Source organism: Loxodonta africana, chromosome 7 (assembly GCF_030014295.1).
Source record: "Loxodonta africana isolate mLoxAfr1 chromosome 7, mLoxAfr1.hap2, whole genome shotgun sequence".
Taxonomy (NCBI): domain Eukaryota; kingdom Metazoa; phylum Chordata; class Mammalia; order Proboscidea; family Elephantidae; genus Loxodonta; species Loxodonta africana.
This window is the reverse complement of record NC_087348.1, coordinates 70601720-70623447: the sequence shown is the minus strand read 5'-3', so window position 1 is coordinate 70623447 and position 21728 is coordinate 70601720. Positions and strand designations below refer to the sequence as shown.

The 21728-nt window shown below is 43.7% G+C and overlaps 1 protein-coding gene across 3 annotated transcripts in view; it reads left to right on the top strand.

Annotated features, from left to right (window-relative positions):
* Positions 1–11284: 11284 nt before the first annotated feature.
* Positions 11285–21728, top strand: part of TEAD1 (TEA domain transcription factor 1) — a 298012-nt gene continuing 287568 nt past the window's right edge. For 2 of the 3 annotated variants that reach the window (XM_064288418.1, XM_064288417.1), the window contains exon 1: positions 11285–11465. The gene's annotated coding sequence lies outside the window, so the exon portion shown is untranslated. The remainder of the gene's footprint in view (positions 11466–21728) is intronic. The other variant, XM_064288415.1, reaches the window with a different exon arrangement.

Genomic DNA, 21728 nt, shown 5'->3' with positions numbered 1-21728 from the left:
CCAGTACCAGGCGGTTTTGACTACTGTGGCGGTATAATAGGTTCTAAAATCAGGTAAAGTAAGGCCTCCTACTTTGTTCTTCTTTTTCAGTAATGCCTTATTTATCTGGGGCCTCTTTCCCTTCCATATAAAATTGGTGATTTGCTTCTCCATCTCATTAAAGAATGTCATTGGGATCTGGATCGGAATTGCATTAAATGTATAGATCGCTCTTGGTAGAATAGACATTTTTATAATGTTAAGTCTTCCTATCCACGAGCAAGGTTTATTCTCCCACTTTTGTAAGTCTCTTTTGGTTTCTTGTAGAAGTGTACTGTAATTTTCTTTGTATAAGTCTTTTACATCTCTGGTAAGATTTATTCCTAAGTATTTTATCTTCTTGGGGGCTACTGTAAATGGCATTGATTTGGCGATTTCCTCTTCGATGTTCGTTTTGTTGGTGTAGAGGAAGCCAACTGATTTTTGTATGTTTATCTTGTATCCTGATACTCTGCTGAACTCTTCTATTAGCTTCAGTAGTTTTCTGGAGGATTCCTTAGGGTTTTCTATGTATAAGATCATGTCATCTGCAAATAGAGATAATTTTACTTCTTCCTTGCCAATCTGGATGCCCTTTATTCCTTTATCTAGCCTAATTGCTCAGGCTAGGACTTCCAGCACAATGTTGAATTAGAGTGGTGATAAAGGGCATCCTTGTCTGGTTCCTGATCGCAATGGGAATGATTTCAGGCTCTCTTCATTTAGGGTGATGTTGGCTGTTGGCTTTGTATAAATGCCCTTTATTATGTTGAGGAATTTTCCTTCTATTCCTATTTTGCTGAAAGTTTTTTATCATGAGTGAGTGTTGAACTTTGTCAAATGCCTTTTCTGCATCAATTGATAAAATCATGTGATTCTTGTCTTTTGTTTTATTCATGTGGTGGATTACATTAATTGTTTTTCTAATGTTGAACTATCCCTGCATACCTGGTATGAATCCCACTTGGTCATGGTGAATTATTTTTTGGATATGTTGTTGAATTCAATTGGCTAGAATTTTGTTGAGGATTTTTGCATCTACATTCATGAGGGATATAGGTCTATAATTTTGTTTTTTTGTGGTGTCTTTATCTGGTTTTGGTATCAGGGATATGTTGGCTTCATAGAATGAGTTTGGTAGTATTCCATCCTTTTCTATACTCTGAAATACCTTTATTAGTAGTGGTGTTAACTCTTCTCTGAAAGTTTGGTAGAACTCTGCAGTGAAGCCGTCCGGACCAGGGCTTGTTTTTTGTTGGGAGTTTTTTGATTAACTTTTCAATCTCTTCTTTTGTTATGGGTCTATTTAGTTGTTCTACCTCTGTTTGTGTTAGTTTACGTAGGTAGTGTGTTTCTAGGAATTCATCCATTTCTTCTAGGTTTTCAAATTTGTTGGAGTATAGTTTTTCATAGTAATCTGCTTTGATTCTTTTAATTTCAGTTGGGTCTGTTGTAATATCGCCCCTCTCATTTCCTATTTAGGTTGTTTGCTTCCTCTCCTGTTTTTCTTTTGTCAGTTTGGCCAGTGTTTATCGGTTTTGTTGATTTTTTCAAAAAACCAGCTTTTGGTCTTGTTAATTCTTTCAGTTGTTTTTCTGTTTTCTATTTCATTTAGTTCAGCTCTAATTTCTACTATTTGTTTTCTTCTGGTGCCTGTGGGTCTCTTTTGTTGGTCTCTTTCTATTTGTTCAAGTTGTAGGGATAATTCTTTGATTTTGGCCCTTTCTTCTTTTTGGATGTGTGCATTTATTGATATAAATTGGCCTCTGAGTGCAGCTTTTGCTGTGTCCCAAAGGTTCTGATAGGAAGTGTTTTCATTCTCATTGGATTCTATGAATTTCTTTATTCCATCCTTAATGTCTTCTATAATCCAGTCTTTTTTGAGGAGGTTTTTTTTTTTTTTTATTGTTCAGTTTCCAAGTGTTTGATTTCTTTTCCCTGCTTTTCCTGTTATTGATTTCCACTTTTATGGCCTTATGGTCAGAGAAGATGCTTTGTAATATTTCAATGTGTTGGATTCTGCTAAGGCTTGCTTTATGACCTAATATGTGGTCTATTTTAGAGAATGTTCCATGTGCACTAGAAAAGAAAGTATACTTGGTTGCTGTTGGGTGGAGTGTTCTATATATGTCTACAAGGTCAAGTCGTTTGATAGTGGCATTTAGATCTTCCATGTCTTTATTGAGCTTCTCTCTGGATGTCCTGTCCTTCACCGAAAGTGGTGTGTTGAAGTCTCCTACTATTATTGTGGAGTTGTGTATCTCACTTTTCAGTGCTGATAGAGTTTGTTTTATGTATCTTGCAGCCCTGTCATTGGGTGCATAAATATTTAATATGGTTATATCTTCTTGGTGTATTGTCCCTTTAATCATTATATAGTGTCCTTCCTCATCCTTTCTGATGGATTTAACTTTAAAGTCTATTTTGTCAGAAGTTAATATTGCTACTCCTGCTCTTTTTTGATTGTTGTTTGCCTGATATATGTTTTTTCCATCCTTTGAGTTTTTTTTTTTTTTTTTTTTTGAGTTTTAGTTTGTGTCTCTAAGTCTAAGGTGTGTCTCTTGTAGGGAGCATATAGACAGATCTTGTTTTTTAATCCATTCTGCCACTCTCCGTCTCTTTATTGGTGCATTTAGTCCATTTACATTCAGTGTAATTATGGATAGGTATGAATTTAGTGCTATCATTTTGATGTCTTTTTTTGTGTGTTGATAGTTTCTTTTTCCCACTTGATTTTATGTGCTGAGTAGATTTTCTTTATATATTGTCCTTTCCTCATATTTGTTGTTATTGATTTTGTTTCAGCTGAGTCTGTATTTTTCCCTTGTATTTTATTTTGATGAGTAGGATAATTTGTCTCCTTTGTGGTTACCTTATTATTTGCCTTATTTTTCTAAATTTAAAACTGACTTTTATTTCTTTGTATTGCCTTATCTTCCTCTCCATATGGAAGGTGTATGATTACATTTCTTAGTCCCTTTTTATATTTTAATGTTGTCTTCTTTTATATAGTAACATCGCTGTTACCCTCTTTTGGGCTTTTTCTTTTTAATAATCTTGCTTTGTTTTTTTGGATTTCCCTGTCTGGGTTGACTTCTGGTTGCTATTCCCAGTGTTCTAGTCTTGGGTTGATACCTGATATTATTGATTTTCTAACCGAAGAACTCCTTTTAGTATTTCTTGTAGTTTTGGTTTGTTTTTGATGAATTTCCTAAACTTGTGTTTATCTGGAACTGTCTTAATTTCACTGTCATATTTAAGAGACAGTTTTACTGGATATGTGATTCTTGGCAGGCAATTTTTTTCCTTCAATTTTTTAAATATGTCATACCATTGCCTTCTTGACTGCATGGTTTATGCTGAGCAGTCTGAGCTTATTCTTATTGGCTCTCCTTTGTAGGTGACTTTTCGTTTATCCCTCGTTGCTCTTATAATTGTCTCTTTACCTTTGGTTTTGGCAAGTTTGATTATAATATGTCTTGGTGACTTTCTTTTAAGATCTACCTTATGTGGAGTTTGATGAGCATCTTGGATAAATATCTTCTCATCTTTCACGATATCAGGGAAGTTTTCTGCCAAGAAATCTTCAACAATTTTCTCTGTATTTTCTGTTATCCCTCCCTGTTCTGGTACTCCAATCACTTGTAGGTTATTTCTCTTGATAGAGTCCCACATGATTCTTAAGGTTTCTTCATTTTTTCAAATTCTTTTATCTGATTTTTCTTCAAATATATTAGTGCCAAGTGATTTATTTTCGAGTTCAGAAATTCTAGCTTCTATTTGCTCAATTCTGCTCCTCTGACTTTCTATTGAGTTGTCCAATTCTGTAATTTTATTGTTAATCTTCTGAATTTCTGATTGCTGTCTGTCTATGGATTTTTCCAGCTTATTAAACTTTTCATTATGTTCCTGAATAATCTTTCTAATTTCTTCAGTTGCTTTATCTGTGTGTTTCTTGGCTCGTTGTGCGTATTGCCTCATTTCCTTCCTGATATCTTGAAGGGTTCTGTATATTAAACTTTTGTGTTCTGCATCTGGTAATTCCAGGAATGCACTTTCATCTGGAAGATCCCTGGATTCTTTGTTTTGAGAGCCTGTTGAGGTGATCATGGTCTGTTTCTTTATGTGACATGACGTTGACTGTTGCCTCCAAGCCATCTATAAGCTATTGTATTAGTTTATGCTTGCTTACTGTGTCGTAGCTGCTTGCTTTGTTTTGTTTTTTTATACCCCTATGGGTTGCTTGTCTGAGCTAGCTTGATTATTTTTGCCTTTGGAACTCTGGTGTCCTGTCCCCAGCTGGCTAGAGCTGTTATCAGGTATATCAGTCTGGGAGTCCATTCAGTTTTCTTGTATGAATTCAGCTCGGGTTTCTAGGTAGCTGATCATCAAGTGTGTGGTATAGGCTCTGTCCTACAGTATTAAAGGGGCAGGGGTGATTGGTGTATATACCGGTATCTGATTGCAGCAGGGGGTCATGCTCTGAACAAGGCAGGGTACTGAGAACCGACCCCCAAGTTCTCTGAAGAAAACACATCTCTGTTCCCTAGAGCATTCTGGTGGATGGGTTCTGCAGAGAGACCATGGGCACCCAAAGTTTTTGGTGGTAAGGACTGGGAGGTACCAGTTATCTTTGGACCCCTGTCGCAGGTGGCTGGGTGACCTGAGTGGAGCTTCCAGTCCTTCGGTCCCTGATGTGGGTAGGTGAGAACCTTGTTTAATAGGCAAAGCAATGTCAATCATCAAACACCCACCTCTCCACTGCACAGCTGAAATGGTTGGAGTCCGCCAACAAGGGCCTATTCTCCCGAAATAGGCCCACACAGGTCCATGCAGAAGGGAAAGGTGCTCAAGGTCCATGGACGGTTTATGCCTGGACAGGAGCTGCTTCTGTCCTGAGCTACCCTGGTTGATGGAGCTGGCAAATTATCTTTTCCCCCAGTTGCAAATTTTTTCCTTCCCCAAGGCTGGGAGGATGGCTCTAGGTGCTCAGCAGGGTCTATCTCAGGCCCAGGGATTCAGCCGCTGAAGCCAGCTTGGGGGTGGGTGGAGCGCGGTAAAATATACACAAGTACTTAGCTTTTATAGAGAGCGCCATTCTCCTCATGTTCCAGAGGTGTGAGTAGGCTGCATGGCTGGCTGCTTCTTACTGAGGAAAGCGCGGCGGAACGCTAGTAAGAGCCCGCCGCTGTTGCTGCCACTGCCCTGAGGATGGTGCCTGAGGGCTCCCCGCGATTCAGGTCTGGTAACTCCTCTCTGCTTCTGAACGGTCTCTTCCTCCCCCTGCCCCTCAGTTCGTTTTCTAAGCTTGCCTTTGAAGCTCAGGGCTCCCAGCTTGTCACAAATATACTCGTTTCACTTGTTTTTTCGGGTCTTTGTGGTAAAGAGGGCTCGCCAGAAGCGTCTGTCTATTCCGCCGTCTTGGCTCTGCCTCCTCTAGGCTGTAATCTTTATGAGAGCAGATCACCAGGTCTTTCTCTCATGGCACCACTGGGTGGGTTTGAACCTCCAAACCGTCAGTTAGCAACCGAGTGCTTAACTACTATACCACCAGAGCTCCTGAGAATGTGAGAAGGGGTGGGATTCAGAACTAGGCGAAGCCCTGACACATAGTAGGCCTTGGTAGCTCTCTTTAACATTTATTTTTAGCTTTTAAAAAACTGTGAAATATGCAGATATATAGAAAAGAGGGCTCAAGGCAAATACATGGAAATTACTGAATTATTATAGCTAATATCCGTGTAGCCAGACAAAAATATAACATTGCCTACTTTCCAGAACCAGTCCTAATCACCATGTTTCCCTTCCCTATCACAGCTCCACCCCCTGTGATAACCACTACCCCAGATTTATTGGTGACTCATTCATGTTCTTCTTTCTTGTTTCTTTTTCTTCTTTCCCATTTTACCACCTAAGTATACATCCCTAAATAATGCTGTTAAATTTTGCTTGTTTTTGAACTTTATATAAACACAATCATACTGTATGAATTCTTTTGTGTCAGGCTCCTTTCATTCAATATTATATTTTATATCTCTATCTAAGGAGCCCTGGTGGTGCAATGGTTAAGCACTCAGTTGGTAACCAAAAGGTTGGAGGTTCAAATCCACGAGCGGCTGTGCTGGAGAAAGGACTTGGCAATTTGTTCCCATAAAGTTTACAGCCTAACAACTCCTATGGGGCAGATCTACTCTGTCCTATAGTGTTGCTATGAGTCAGAATCAATTCCATGACACACAACACCACCTATCTCTCTACTATAATATTTTATATCTTTTGCTCAACCTTTCTTTTTATCCATGTTGTTGCATGTTGCATTGTATGGTGTATCATAATTTATTTATTCATGCTACTATTAATGGATATTTGTTTCTTGTTGGCATTTATTAAAAGATTCCCCCATAAACATTCTTGTACGTGAATCCTGATGCACATATGCCTGGTTTCTCTTGTGTGTATTCCTAAGGGTGGAATTACTGGGTCATGGGCTACACATACCTTTGACTTCAGTAGATAATGCCAAACTTTTCCAAAGCGATTGTACCAGTGTATACTTCTCTAAGAAAAGGTGTTGCATCTCGTTAGAATGAGGCAAACTGTATTATTATTGTTAATCATCCTTCCTTGTCTTCCAGGGCAGTATATTTCCAAGCCAGCTGCTTCCTTACAGTAAGTTCTAACCCACTGACTCTTCCCTCTAACTTCATGCAGACTTGGAGTTTTTGGCTCAGCATGATTTGTTACCATTAATTGTATTACTGTTTGTCTTATGTGGTAACATGTTAGCTTCTTCCCTGGTAAGACTTAGGGGGACAAACCTCTTGTATCCTTAGCACCACGCATAATTGTTAAGTCTCAGGGTGGGTCACCCCTGCTGATGGTTGAGCCTGTGCATTCAGTATTGTACTTCATTTGGGCAGCAGAGTGGAAGGCGAGAGGATGAAATCTGGAGCTGGACTGCCTGAGTTTGAATCCTGGCTCTGCACTTACTAGCTGTGTGACTCTGACCAAGTTATTTCAAATCTCTGGGCCTCAGTTTTCTCATCTATCAAATGAAAATAATAATAGTACCTACCTCATACGATTGTTGTGAAGATTAAATGAGGTAACGTATAGAAAGTACTTAGAACGGTGCCTGGCATTTCATTGCTTTTATTTATATCTGTTTCAGCTTTGAGGGCAGTAGAGGTCAGTGGTTATGAACATGGGCTGGAGTCAGATGGCCCTGGAATTCAGATTCTGGCTGTACTCTCTCCTGGCTGTATAGGCATGGAAAAGTCAGTTAACCTCCCTGTCATGGATTGAATTTTATCCCCTCCAAATATGTGTATCAATTTGGCTAGGCCATGATTCTCAGTATTGTGTGATTGTCTACCATTTTGTCATCTGATGTGATTTTCCTTTGTGTTGTAAATCCTACCCCTATGATGTTAATGAGGTGGGATAGGCGGCAGTTATGTTAATAAGGCAGGGCTCAATCAACAAGATTGGATTGTGTTTTAAACCAATCTCTTTTGAGCTATAAAAGGGAGAAGTGAGCAGAGAAACAGGTGAACCTCATACCACCAAGAAACCAGTGTCGGGAGCAGAGCGCACCCTTTGAATCTAGAGTTCCTTTGTGGAGAAGCATCTAGCCCAGGGGAAGATTGATGACAAAGTCCTTCCTCCAGAGCTGACAGAGAAAGCCTTCCCCTGGAACTGACGCCCTGAATGTGGACTTCTAGCCAATTAGACTGTGAGAGAATAAATTTCTCTTTGTTCAAGCCATCTACTTGTGGTATTTCTGTTACAGCAACACTAGATAACTAAGACAGTTCCTCATCTGTGTAAATGGGTAAGAATCCCTACCTTGTACAGCTGCTTTGAGGATTAAATGAGATGCCGAGGTGCTGAGAGCTGAGTATGGACGCAGCATATGGTAGTTTCAACTTCTCCCATCTACATGCACACCCTTTGAAGCTCATATTAAAAACCTTTTCCTCCAGGATGGCTGCTTAACTGGATATTTTCTCCTAGGACCTACAGTTATTTTAGCTGGTGGCAGCTACTGTTGCTGCCCTCAGATGCTGGGGGTTAACATTTCATGGGTTGGTCAGGATGTCCCAGCATGTCATAAAGAGCTCAGAATCACAGACCAAGGAATTAATCCCTAATTCAGTAAAGAATGGGGAGACATTGAATTGCCAGGTGGTTGTAAGACAGGAACCAGAGTCTGAAAGGTGCCCAGGTGCCCAGGTGCACTGTTGTTTTTGTTAGGTGCTGTCTAGTTGATTCTGACTCGTAGCCATTCTATGTACAAGGGAATGAAACAAAACTACGCAGTCCTGCTCCATCCTGACAATTGTTGCTATGTTTGAGTCCACTGTTGCAGCCACTGTGTCAGTCCATCTTGTGGAGGGTCTTCTTTTTTCAGCTGACTTTCCACTTTACCAAGCATGGTGTCCTTCTCCAGGGACTGGTCCCTCCTGATAACATGTCCAAAGTACGTGAGACAAAGTTTTACCATCCTCACTTCAGAGGAGCATTCTGGCCGTACATCTTCTAAGACAGGTTTGTTTGTTCTTCTGGCAGTCCATGGTATGTTCAATATTCTCAGCCAACACCATAATTCAAAGCCATCAATTCTTCATTGGTTTTTGTTCACAAAGCTGTGCGAGCCATTAGATGGTGTGCCATCAAGGTGGATTCAAGTGTCTGATGGTTGTTGTGATCACATATTATGGCATTCTAACTGTTCATTTCTTTTTTCTTAAATACATTTTTTTACTTTATCAAAATAATAAAGCACATAATTAAAATAGTTAAAAAAAATGGTGCACAGGTACACTAGACCCACAAATAGTTGTTCAGAAACCCTAGGGTCTGGCTGGCACTACCATTGGACTCTATCTGATACTTTTAGAAGATAGTATTTGGAGAGAGGGATGCCTAGTACAGTTGTAATGCCAAATTAATTGCTTTTCTAACACATTCCCAAAACACCAGTGCCAAGGTGGTTGGGGTCATTGTGAACTTCACTGTAACATCTCACTATGAATTAATCCCAAAATCAAACCCTTTTTCATTAATTCTGACTCATAGCGACCCTATAGCACAGAGTAGAACTGCCCCACAGGGTTTCCAAGGCTGTAAATCTTTACAGAAGCAGACTGCCACATCTTTCTCCTGTGGAACAGCTGGTGGGTGTGGAATAGCTGGTGGATTTGAACCACTGACCTTTCAGTTAGCAGCCAAGTGCTTTAACCACTGCACAACCAAGATTCCTTACTATGAATATACATTAGAAATAAAAATGCATTAAGTACTTGACGCTGGTAGTGGCTCTAAGAACAAACAGAGGTAATAAAATTATGTAGAACTAAACACACGCATGGGGACCCCTAGGTAGGGCACGTAACATGCTGCCCTGCTAACTGAAAAGTTGGAGGTTTGAGACCACCCAGATGCACCTCGGAAGAAAGGCCTATTGATCTACTTCTGAAAAATCAGTCATTGGAAACCCCATGGACACAGTTCTTTCTACTCTCACACACATGGGGTCACCATGAGTGGAATCAACTGGACAGCATCTGATTAAACACATGAACACACAAATGGGTTCTAATAAAACTAGGGAAATCTGAATAAGGTAGGTAAATTGTATCAGTGTCAATATGCTGATTGTGATACTGTATTATATGATTGTGATACTGTATTATAGTATAGCAAAACCAAAAGACCCGTTGCTAGTCAACTCCTACTCATAGCGACCCTACAATGTAAGTACAGTTTTTCAAAATATTATCATCGGGAAGAACTGGGCAAAGTGTACATGTATTTTTTAAACTGCAAGTGGAATCTTCAATTTCCTCAATAAAACTTTCAATAAAAAATGCATTAGTGAAAGTTATGTTTTGTAGAAATGGGCTGCAGTGAGTCACACCCCGCTTTCCTCAGTTATCCGTATTTAGGCACGTAAATCGGCGCCATTATTTATCCACAGGCTTCAACTGGAAGGGCGAGCCGAGGGCCCAGAGGAAGCGGTCAACCGTGCAGGAATTGCTTTGCTACTTCTAAGTACAACTGTAGATTACACGGACTCCCCAAAACTGTAGACAGTTTGCCCACAGTGGGTCAAGTTTACGCATGTGTGTTCTGGCTAACTGAATGGGTCACTATGTTACTTTTGTGCCACGACCTCCGAAGGGAGGGTAAAATGTATTTATTTATTTTACTTTGGAAATGAGGTTTATCCACAAAGGCATGAGGTAGCAGGATGCACCATTTTAAAGTTTAGAAAGTCTTTACATGACCCATCATTTTCGAAAAGATGAGTGAATTTTATTCCTTGAGTGACTCGGAAAGGCTGTCAGCTGGGCAGGATTATTACGAACTCTGTAATCAACCTTTCTCTTGTATGCTAAAGGTTTTCTCTTCCTAACAGTAGGACAAACTTCAATTCGAAAGAGAGCCATGAACTTTTGCTGTTAAAGTGAAAGAGGACGGGAGGAAATAGCAGGCTGGGAATCGGCTCCCGGAAAGCTTCCGTCGCGCTCAAGAACCTGAATTTTCAGAAAAGAAACTTGTCTTCCGCACACTCGCAGATTTCCGTGTGTCGGGGGAGCGCTCCAGGCGACTCCCCGGGGGTCTGTGTCCCGGATGAAGGAAACTGAGGCGCGGCAGACCCGGCGCAGCGCCGGCCTCGCGTCAAAACCCAGCAGGGAACCCAGGCTTCCAGAGTCCTCCGCGCGGGCTCAGGCACCCCGAGCCGCCCTCCTCCCGTCCGCCCCGCCCCAGCTCGGGACAAAGCCCGGAGCCCGCGCGGGGAAAGGGAGGGCGGCTCCCGCGGACGCCCTGCTCCCCTCTGGGCGCGAGACTCCGCCCCCTCTCCCCTCCGGGGGGAGCCCGCGCCCCAACCGCTGAGCGGCTGAGGCCGGCCCGCCCCGAGCCCCCATGACGTCACCGGCGGCGGCAGCCCCGCCCCCGGCCGCGGGCGGCCGGCCGCATGACGTCACCAAGGCCCCACCCCTCCGGAGCGAGTTCGGTCCTGGCGTTCATTTCATTCCTGTCCTCATTCCGAACATTCTTAGCATCGCTCGCGCCGCGCCGCGCCGCCCGAGCCGAGCCGAGCCTCTGCAGCCGCCGCCGCGGCCCCGCCGCCCGCCGCGGGCGCCCACCAAGCACTTTGCAGACTCGCTTCCACCCTGCGGGCCAGTCCGCGCGGCGGGGCCCGGGCCCGGGGCGGCCGCGTCCGGGGACAGGCCATGCAGTGAAGCCCCCCCCACACCTTTGCCCGGAGATTCGGGCAGCAGCCCTGTGTGCCCAGCGGGCCCCGGGGCAGGAGCGGTGCTAGGCAGGTGGGGTGGCCCGGCCTGGGGGGAGTGAGCCGGCTCCGAGCAGGGGGCGGGGAAGCGGCGCAGAAGTTTGCCTCGGACTCGCCGGGCGCTGTGGCAGCTTCCTTCGCCGAGGTAAGTTGGCGCGCGGGGCTGATGCTGGGCTGCGGGGGCGCGCGGAGAGGCAGGGGCGGGGGACCAGCGGCGCGTCCCGCTCGGGCCGGCGCTTTCTCTCGCGGCTCTGCTTTGTGTGAGGCGGGCGGGCGGGCGGGCGGGCGCGCGGAGGGGGCCGTGGCCATGCCCCCCGCACCCCGCCTCCCCGCGCCCCCTTCTAGGTGAGCGGTACGGCGCCGCCGCGCAAGTTGCCGGGACGCGAAGTTGGGCCGCGCGCAGTGGAGCCTGCGCGGCAACAGGCGGCTCCGCGCCTGCCCCCGCCGGCGGCCCTGGAGGCGCCGGGCCGGTCCGTGCGGCGCACACCCGCTGCCTCTCACGCCCTCCTGCACACACACACACACGCACACGCGCACACACTTAAACACACACACGCGAGCGCGCGCGCGCGCATACACCCTAGGGCATTTTTCACATTTTTTTCGGGGAAGCCAGAAGTTGGGAGCGAGCGCGGGCGGGGAGAGCCGCCGCTGCCTCGGAAGCACGGAGCCGGCCCGGCCCCTCCGAACCTCCCCGGTCGTCCCCAGCGCTGGGGCCCTCAGAGGCTGGCCCGGGGTCTGTGCCGATTTGCGCTGCTGGCGGGGGTTTTGCTCCATCCCAAAGATGAAAGGGGGCACGGTCGTCTTCGCCGCTTGTCCAGGACTGTTGCTGCCGCCGCCTCCGCCGCCGCCGCTTCATTGCACATTCAAGTGGAAAATTTTCAGGAGTCAGCAGAAACATTGTGTCCAAAAAAGACTGAGTCGCAGTTACCACCAAAACCAGGAGGAGACTCTCCCTGGAAAACTTCCCTTCGGTAGGAAATACTGGGGGATTTGTTTGTTTATTAGAAGAGAAATGATCCCCAGGAGGGGAGAAAATCAGGGTGCACTTCTGGTCTTTGTTCGTAGCTACAACACTTGTTTTCAAAAGTCCAGAGGCCCACTTTAAAGAAAGTTCAGTTTCTGTCATTTTCTTTTTTAATGTTTGTATTTTTTTTATATCGAAGTAATATTTTTAATGAATCAGAAGAAAAATGGGGGACCTCATACCTCCCATGTCCTTCCCTCAAGAAAATAAATAAAATCCATATATAATTTTTTTTGCTCTTTAATTGTCATTGTTTTTTTAAAGATTTATTTAAAGTTGAATGGTGTCATTGTATAAAAATATTTATGAAACAATGAAATACCAGCCGCCAGCATTTCTCAGGAGGCTTGTTAACTTCCTAGAAGCAAGTGGCTGCCTGTGATTTGCAGAAATGAAAATTGACCTCAGCAAGCGCTGGATACTTAAGAGACAGATGATGTCCCGGGAACAGGGAATGTAAAAAGGCCGTGTTTTAAAAGCAGGGCCTTGGAGGGGGCCCAGGTCCTGTGACAACAGAAAGGTCTACAAAACCTATCAGATTACAAAATAGTAAAAAACATAAATATTAAAAATGCTACGGATAATGCAGAGGAACCGGACACACTGTCGGTCACGGATAACCACGTTTCCTCCTTCCCACCCGCCTCCTGGATTGTTTTTGGAAGTTCAGGCAGTCTGATCGCTGGGAGTGTGCTGGGTCCCTGCAGGTGTCTACCTGAATAGACAGGAAAATGAGATTTGCTGCTTTGTCAGTGCACCCAGAGTGGGTGCCTTTCTTTGCCGCCTACCAGAGCCTTGTTGGTCGGTTACACATGGGGGCTTCTTTGCCAGGGTGCTCGGAGGCAGTGGTTGGGAACCGACGTCAGTCGGTGCCCAGTGCTGCTTCCTTTCCCTGTTTGTGCCCTTCTGTAAATATCAGGACTTCTGAGTGCAAGCACATCTTACATGCTTACAAGGGCCAGACTTATATGCAACTTTGCTAAGAACCTTTCCTCTTTAGAAGGAAATAGAACTAATTACAAAGTGACTCAGGAAAGACCGATGGATTAGTTGAGCCTTTGTCAAGGGCGAGGTTTTGAATTGTTGATTATTTTTGGGGGGAAGGCTTATTTTTCTGGTCTCATCATTTCCATAAATGGTCACAGATATTTTTGTTTAGTATTTCTTTGTATGTGCAGTTCTTGAACTGTGAGGTTTCAGGTTTTAAGCAGCGTTTACTATTATTTGTTATTGGTATAAAAAAATGAACTGATAAGCTGTATCCATTACTGATTCTAGCTGATTGTGTAAAAGTGCCAAGGTAGACTATTTTATTTTTACTTTAATGATAAGTATTACTTGATATGCAGTTTTAGGGAAATACTAGAATGTCTTTTTTTTTTTTTAATAAGTTTGAGACAAAACCCAAGTAACACTTTGCCTTGACAGTAAGAGTAAAAAAAAAATATTGTGGGAAAGAATCATTGTGTAAATTTCTCCTCTCTGTCTTCTGTAAAGTAACACAGAACTCGGTCCTGGGAATATGGCTGAGAGTTTACTGGAGGTCCCCTCTCTCTTTTCCCAAAACAAAAACCAGGATGTGCTGTGACATATGCTTTATGAAATGTAATTTAAAGGAGGGGACTTGCCAGCTTAGTTTGAGATGGATTGAAATGAATTTCTCAACCGAGAGGAGCTTCCTTGTGTTGTGTACCTAGGCACTAGCAGCAAAATAATTACACTTGAGAAGGAGTGTGTGGAATGCAGTGTAGGGTGAAATCAGCCCCCTCCCCCCCTTTTCCTCTTCCCCTTTTTTGCCTTACACAGCAAGAATTGTGTATTCTTACGATCACTTTGGGGGCCTGGGGGCCCTGGGGGCCGGCACCCCCTTTTATTTAGAAAAAGGACAAGCAATCATAAGGGGAAAAAAAAAAAAGTTCAAACTTTTTCCTGCTTGAGCTTCAGCATTTTGTAAACAATTTTGAATTTTGTTGGCTCTGACAGTACAGAGCAGCAAGTATAAAAGAGGCCATTTCTTAACAGGAAAATTTGGGAAGAATATACTTATAGTCATATCACCAGTGTCTGGGTTGCGTTTGTGTTCATCGTTTCATTTGAAATGTCCGTGATGTGAACAGTTAGAGAATGTAGATCCCAAATGTTTGCCAGGCCTTTGAAGAAACGACCTGTGCCATTAACAGTATTTTAAGGCTTTCTGCTTCAGAAATGGATTGACCTCTCATACATGGTGGTTCTACAAGAGCCTGCACATCTGTGGGATTACTTTTCTCTCTAATCTCATGTGTTACTATGTGTTAGTTGTGAGCATAATCATACTGCCTGAAAATGAAAATTGTGGTGTGTTAGCACTCAAAGGTTGATGCAAATAACTACATGTGTGATCCAGTGTACTTAAAATGACCGTATTCACAGACAGTTAGTGGATAACACTTTTAGGCTTGTATTTTAGACACTTTGTCTTGTTCCCAGTAAAGAGATTATGAAAAGAAAAAGAAAAATACATCGCCGAGCGAAAGCTGTGCTTGGAGGTTGCATCTGTTTAGCAATAAAACTTGGAAGGTCTGTTTTCTCCAAAGACTGAAGAATTCTGGCCGAAGCCAATGTCCAGCTTTCTCTGTCGAACTGCGGGAAAATCAGAGCCAACCTTTCTGTTGATAAATGCAGGCGTTGCTGCTTCCCCTTTGGAGTTCAGTGAGTGGAACTGCAGCGTGCTAATGTCCTACTTCTGAACTGGGTGAGAAAAATACGTCGTAAGCTTACTATCCTTTGACAAACTTAGGCTCTGCCAGCGGTCTACTTGGAGATTGACTGATGGCTGGAATATCTTTTATAGCTGCATGGCCCTTTTTCTTATTTTATCTGTAGAAGCCACAGATTGCTCTGTGGTATATAAATTAGATCCCGAGTCAGGTTTGAATAATATCACTGATATAATTTATTCTTTCACATTCATAAAGGTGATAAAATCAAGTAATTCGTGTCCATCCTCAGCACTTAATGTTTCTGGCTTGGACTTTTTGACAGATACTCAATTTAGCTCCTATTGTATTGCAGTTAGAAACCTTGGTGGTGTAGTGGTTAAGTACCATGGCTGCTAACCAAAAGGTCGGCAGTTCGAATCCACCAGGCGCTCCTTGGAAACTCTATGGGGCAGTTCTACTCTGTCCTATAGGGTCACTATGAGTCGGAATCGACTTGACGGCACTGGGTTTGGTTTTTTTTTTTTTTGAAATTGCAGTTACATATAAATCTGACACCAGGGAAGTTCTGGTCCTTCCCTCTTCTGGGATAGTTTGCGGAACGCTAGGGTATTTGAACCTAAATGTCTAGGGTGCTTTTGTGCGGAGTTTTGTTTCAAAGCTGTGAACTATGGAGAGCCGGCAATCCGTATGTAAGATTCTCATTATAAGCTTCCTTGGCCCTGTCCCATATTTGATCTCAGGGTTGAAATTCGATCATTTATTCAGATACTTTCAGGCTCTGTAGTGGTACAGAATAGGAGAATTTTGAAATGCTCACTTCCTTTAATCAAAACAAACGGGATGCCCTGGAGGGTGAGTTTTCAGGAGGGTGTTTCTTACAGGTTGGATCACTCCCAGTCTCAAGCTCTGCTTTTGTCCACTGGCTTTGGCATGGTTGGGAGGATTCTGAAAAATGGTTTCTATAGTCTGGGAGCCCTGAGTGTCTGACTGTGAAACCAGTGGCTTCTCTTCTGATTGGATGGGGAGGGGAGTCCTCCTAGGGGGCTGCTTGTTCTACTTCTGTGGCGGGCCAGGGGAAGGCTCCATCCTGGCTGTACTGGCTTTTCCCCCTGCCTGTTATTTAAGATCAGTATTTACTATCCTAATGCAGTGCTTTCTGCCCTGATTTCACGATTCACATTTGTTTTTAAGGCTTTGTCTTAGGATTTCATTTAGTAGTTTTAGTTCGAAGGACAGGGTCCAGCACTGAAAAATGGGTTTCAAAGAAAAAGCCAACTTATTGGTGAGCAAGTAAAGCATCCAGTGTCTGCAGTGGGAAACTCGGTCGCTTTTAGACATCTGACGGGTTTAGATGTATGTGTAAAGTGACTGAAACACTGTTGACTGGGAATATACAACAGTGACGAGCGCTGTTGTTTTTACTGATACATAAACTGAAAAACTGCTGCTAATGGTGGGAAATGTTAATTATGTGAGAACATATTGAACTTATATTCTCTGGCATGAACTTTTTTTAAAAAAATGCATCAACTGTGCTGCTTTTTCTAATTATCATAATTCAGTTCAGCTCTGCTCTTGGATGGGGTTCAAGTGCAATCTCAATTTAACTTGAAAGGAGGTTTTTTTTTTTTTTAAACTGTGAATGTTTAAGAAAATTTTAAAAGTTCATCCAAGAATGTTGTCTGCTTAGGTGTGGGTAAGTTGAGAGGGATGAAACGGCTGCCTTTCTGTGATAATGAAACACATCTGAATATTAGGAAAGAGACTGCCCTTTTTTGCTTTGCACCGTGTCCAAATCTGCATCTTCTTGCGCATGTTTCCATGGCCAGATGCTATGCACTGCTGAGTTCTCTTTGAAAACCAGTGTTTTTTCCCTCATAGGAAACTAAATAAATGAATGTTTAATTGCCAGCACTGATAGAATCTCTGCAAAGATAGGGAAGCCTTTACAGAGAATAGAAAGTAGAAAGAAGGAAATGCAGAATTTTCGTGAATTCATTTGACAGAAACCACCATTGATCTTTATACCAACCAAGCCATTAAAAGATGGCACACCCATGTCTGTTCCACTTTGCATCTTGACTCAATGGCATTTTGTGAAGGCAGTCATCTTTGGCAGCGTTCATTCCAGTATACAGTATCATTTACATTTTCCATGACTATTATCTTTTTAAGAGGGAGGGAAAAAAAAAAAAAAAGCCACTGAAGCCAAAGTGCCCAGTCCTCTGCGGAGTCAGTTTTTAATTGGAAGAAAGAACAACTTCAGGTCCTTTTTGATGATTTTTGTCTAGCCTGACTCCTACTGCCGAAATGCACAGAAGGCCCGCGGAAACCAAATGACTTCATTTGCTCTGGCACTTAAGAACCGAATTCACTTCCATGGTGGTGAAATAAAAGGAGCCAAGTGTTTTAAATAGCCACTCCCCGAGGCCCGCCCGCTGGAGTGTTTTGAGAAAAGCCCATTGTCTGGTTTGCTGCTCGAGCTGGGAGCCTGCTCCCTGGCTCGCCCTCCCCCACCAGGCAGCTCCATTTCTGAAGTTGACATCTGGGTTTCTCTGTGTTCACCTGATACATATCCGCACGTGCACACACATGCAGTGTGTATGTGTATATTCTGCCTGTAACATGTATTTTTGACATTGGATATGTGTGTTTCAAGTCCTTACTGGGGTGGAAGAGGCACAAAGCTAATAGCACAAAATAAAATGTAAACACAGTAACTGTGCCACATGCCGCCGCTGCTGGGTTTCTGTCCGATGGTGCTCTCTGGGTAGGCGTGCCTATTGTTGTGGCAGCAACAGGCGGCAGAAGTTGGGGCACCATATGGCGGATGTGGGCCTCAGATAAGCTGTCTGGTAATTTAGCTTATCAATAGCGTTTTGATATGCTTAGTTTTCAGATCACCCATCACTGTGGCTGGGAGTGTTTTGGGGGCTAACTGATTCTAAAACTATTGTAAGCTGATGATTCCGATGGTGGAATCCCTTTCAGCCCTTTCTCCCTCTCTCCCCTTTCATCTCGAAGTCTCTGGTAGACAATGGTGGTTAGAGGTATAAAGAGCGCCATCAGCTGAGGAACTGTCGGCCTCATCTTGAAATCTGGGAGACTTAGGAGCCCTCGAAGAAATTGCCAGACATTGAGAGAAAAACAGAAAACACGCTACTCAAAGCCCAAAACCCGCTGCTGTCAAGTTGATTCCGACTCAGCGACCCTATAGGACAGAGTAGAACAGCTCCGTAGAGTTCCCAAGGCTGTAAATCTTTACAGAAGCAGATTGCCACATCTTTCTCTCACAGAGCATCAGGTGGGTTCAAACCACCAACCTCTTGGTTAGCAGCAGAGCGCTTTAACCAGGCAGCACCAGGGCTCCATAAGCTCTCAGGATTTTATATTGGCAGAGTCTAGAAAGACCCAAATTCAAAGTTTGCTTTCGTTTTAAATGTTGGAGAGGTAAGGTCGATCTACGGGGGCATTTGTGGTTCAGTGGTAGAATTCTCATTTTCAGTGTAGGAGACTTGGGTTCGGTTCTCAGCAAGTGCACCTCTTGTGTAACTCCCACCTATCCATCAGGTTGTGCATAGGGCCCCCATGAATCCGGGGACCCACTCTAAGGCAGTGAGGAACAAGGTTGATTTCGTTCTTTCATATTTTGTTAAAAGGTTTCTAGTTTTATTATGCATTCAGAAGACCTTTAAATTTCTAATTTTCTTTCACCCTTAAATTTTACCTTAGTCATAAAATGCAAAAGGATTAACATCAGTATAATTTTAAATCGGGAAGTGTTATCTTTGATATAGGGCCAAAAAGCAGCTTCCTCTGTGGTTAAACCAAAAAAAAAAAAAAAAAAAAAACCCAACACATTGCTGTCAAGTCTATTCAGACTCAAAGCAACCCTACAACCCTATAGGACAGCGTAGAACTGCCCCATATGGTTTCCAAGGAGGAGCTGGTGGATTCAAACTGCCAACCTCCTCTATGATTAGGAGTTGTTAAAGTGGGAGATGCTTCCAGAGCACCAATACTCAGGCGTCCAGTGGAGTTGAATCAAAATTAAAATCTCTTTTACAGGTGAATTTACCAGGGTTTGGGCACTCTTGCCTGAGCAGAGCCAATTCAAGTATTCTGCGTACAGTAGATGGTTCAGTGCAGGAGAAAGATGTAGCAGTCTGCGTCCTTAAAGATTATAGGCTTGGAGCCCCTCTGAGGCAGTTCTACTCTGTCCTATAGGGTTGCTATGAGTCGGAATCAGCTTGACAGCAGTGGATTTTGGCTTTAGGTGGCTCAGTAGAAATTTGATGATGGGCATGGCCATATGCTCATCAGCCTTGTGAAGCTCATTCTGCAAATATTTGTGCCCCTGATATGTGCCAGGCACTGGCGAAGCCAGAGTGAGTGTGACTGCCTTTCCCAGCCCACTGCCATGCGTGCTCTTGCTCACCTGCCCAGCCAGCACTTCACCTTTTCCTGGGGTTGACTTTTGAATTTAACCCAGGGCACAGAGAACCATTTGCATTGTTAATTCGAGGTGGTTCTGACTCTCAATCATGGGCAGCCTCTTTCTACTCCTGTCCCACGGAGGAGCCTCGGCTACCCTATCAGTGACTCCAACCTCAGCAGGTACACTGCACGCTTTCTGCAGTCAGGGCGTCACCCCTGGAGTCTCAGGAGGGCTGGGGTAGGCACACCATATCTGTGTTTCTAAAAAGCCGCATAATAGCATCTCCCTCTGGTGGGCCACTCTTGCTCTAGATATTCTAATTCTTATCCTCAGATCCAGTCAGACTAAATCTGGCCATCCTTCCTATCTCTAAATATTTCTGATTTTTCTCCCTTAGGTTTGTGAGGCGATCTATCTAGGAACATAAGATCAGTTTTGGATCAGTTTTAAAAATTAGGCTGCACAAAAATAAGGTTGTGCCCTTCTGTGCAGGAGAAGTAATAAAATGAGCAGAACCACCTTCTCCATGCTTGGCACCCACCTGAGTTATTTGCCCCTTGGGCATGTGGCAGTTGTTTCTGGATGTGACTGCAGAGGTGTGTGTGTGTGTAAGGTCTGCTGGTGAGGGGTTCGAGGGTGATGGTTTTGTCTGGCTGCTTGCAGGGCTTGTATTTTACTGTTGGAGGTTAATGGGGATGCTAGCTAATAGAGCTCTTCGGGTGGTGTCCCTTGGAAGGTGGAGTGAGGGGATAAAGACTCTTCCACAAGTTTTCAGTGTGATCCTGACAGCATTCTAGAGACAAGCCTGAGGATAAACCTTGCTTTCTTCCCCTTTTTTCTCTCTTCCCTCAACTTTGGACACTTTGTAAATCCAGATGCTTCCAGTTTTGTATAGAACTGCTACTTGGCCACCAGACATTAAGACATTTACAGGTGCTACTGTGTGTTGAAGTCCATGGGTGGTCAGCTGCTAACCAAAAGGCTGGAGATTTGAGTCCACCTAAAAGTGCTTCGGGAGAAAGTCCTGGCAATCTGCTTCCAAAAAATCAGCCACTGAAAGCCCTACAGAGCACGGTTCTACACGGACGCACATGGTATCACCATGAGTTGGAGTCAACTTGACAGCAGCTGGTTTATTGTGTGCTGGGGATATAAAAACCAAACCTGTTGCTGTCGACTCGGTGCCAAGTCATAGTGACCGCTATAGGACAGAGCAGAACTGTCCTGTGCAGTTTCCAAGGAGAGGCTGGTGGATTCGAACTGCCGAGCTTTTGGTCTGCAGCCATGCTCTTAACCACCGTGCCAGCAGTGCCCCGCTGGGATTATGGTGATCAGCAAAAGAATGTTAGTGAATGTGATCAGTAAAACTCCTGTGCCCCTGAAAAGTTTACCATTTGGCAAGGGAAATTGCACGTAAGAAGATAATCACAACCCAATGGGAAAATTGTCTGCATCGTATTTCATGAGCTGCAAGATGTATGTTTTTTACATATTTGGCCATTTTTGAAATTGGGACGTTCCCTACAATCATGGCTGACCAGGTGTTGGTCATTACCCGTGATGTGGTTGCACACAGAGCCTGCAGAATGAGTACAGTGGACGAAGAGAAAATCTCGGAGTCAGTAAGGGAGCATTCCTAAAAAATAAACCGTGTCACCAATGCTCTTGGTATCACAGAGGGTGATAGTGTGTGGAAAAGGATGGGCATGGATCACTCTGAGAAGTTGTTTTAGGAATATTTTACCCAATTCATTTTCCATATATTTTCCTCGTATGCACAAAATTGGCATATGATAAAAAGTGTCAATATGTATGAAATAATATTTCTAAACGATTAGCATTCTGACGTGGTTTGTTTCTTAGTGGCATTTCTTAGATGTTGATGAAATCATGCTGCATGTTACAGTCCATAGTGTCCTAGAGTTGTCTGCACATGTATCTGAAAGAATCTGGGAGATTATGTATTCGATCAACAGTGGCTGCTTTGAGGACATGGGATTGGGAAGGGGGAGGGACTTCGATTTTTTCACGGTTTTGTACTTGAATTATTAGGAGCCTGTATTTATGTAGCATCAGAATAAAGGGAAAAAACTTTGTTGAGGAAAGCTTTGCAGAGGAAGTGATGTTGGAGTTGGAAGGTGAAGGAAGAGGGGTGAGTTTACCAGATGGACGTTTGGAAGTAGAATAGGACTAAGTTGTTAAAAAACAAACAACGACAACAGAAACCCGGAAAACACTTGC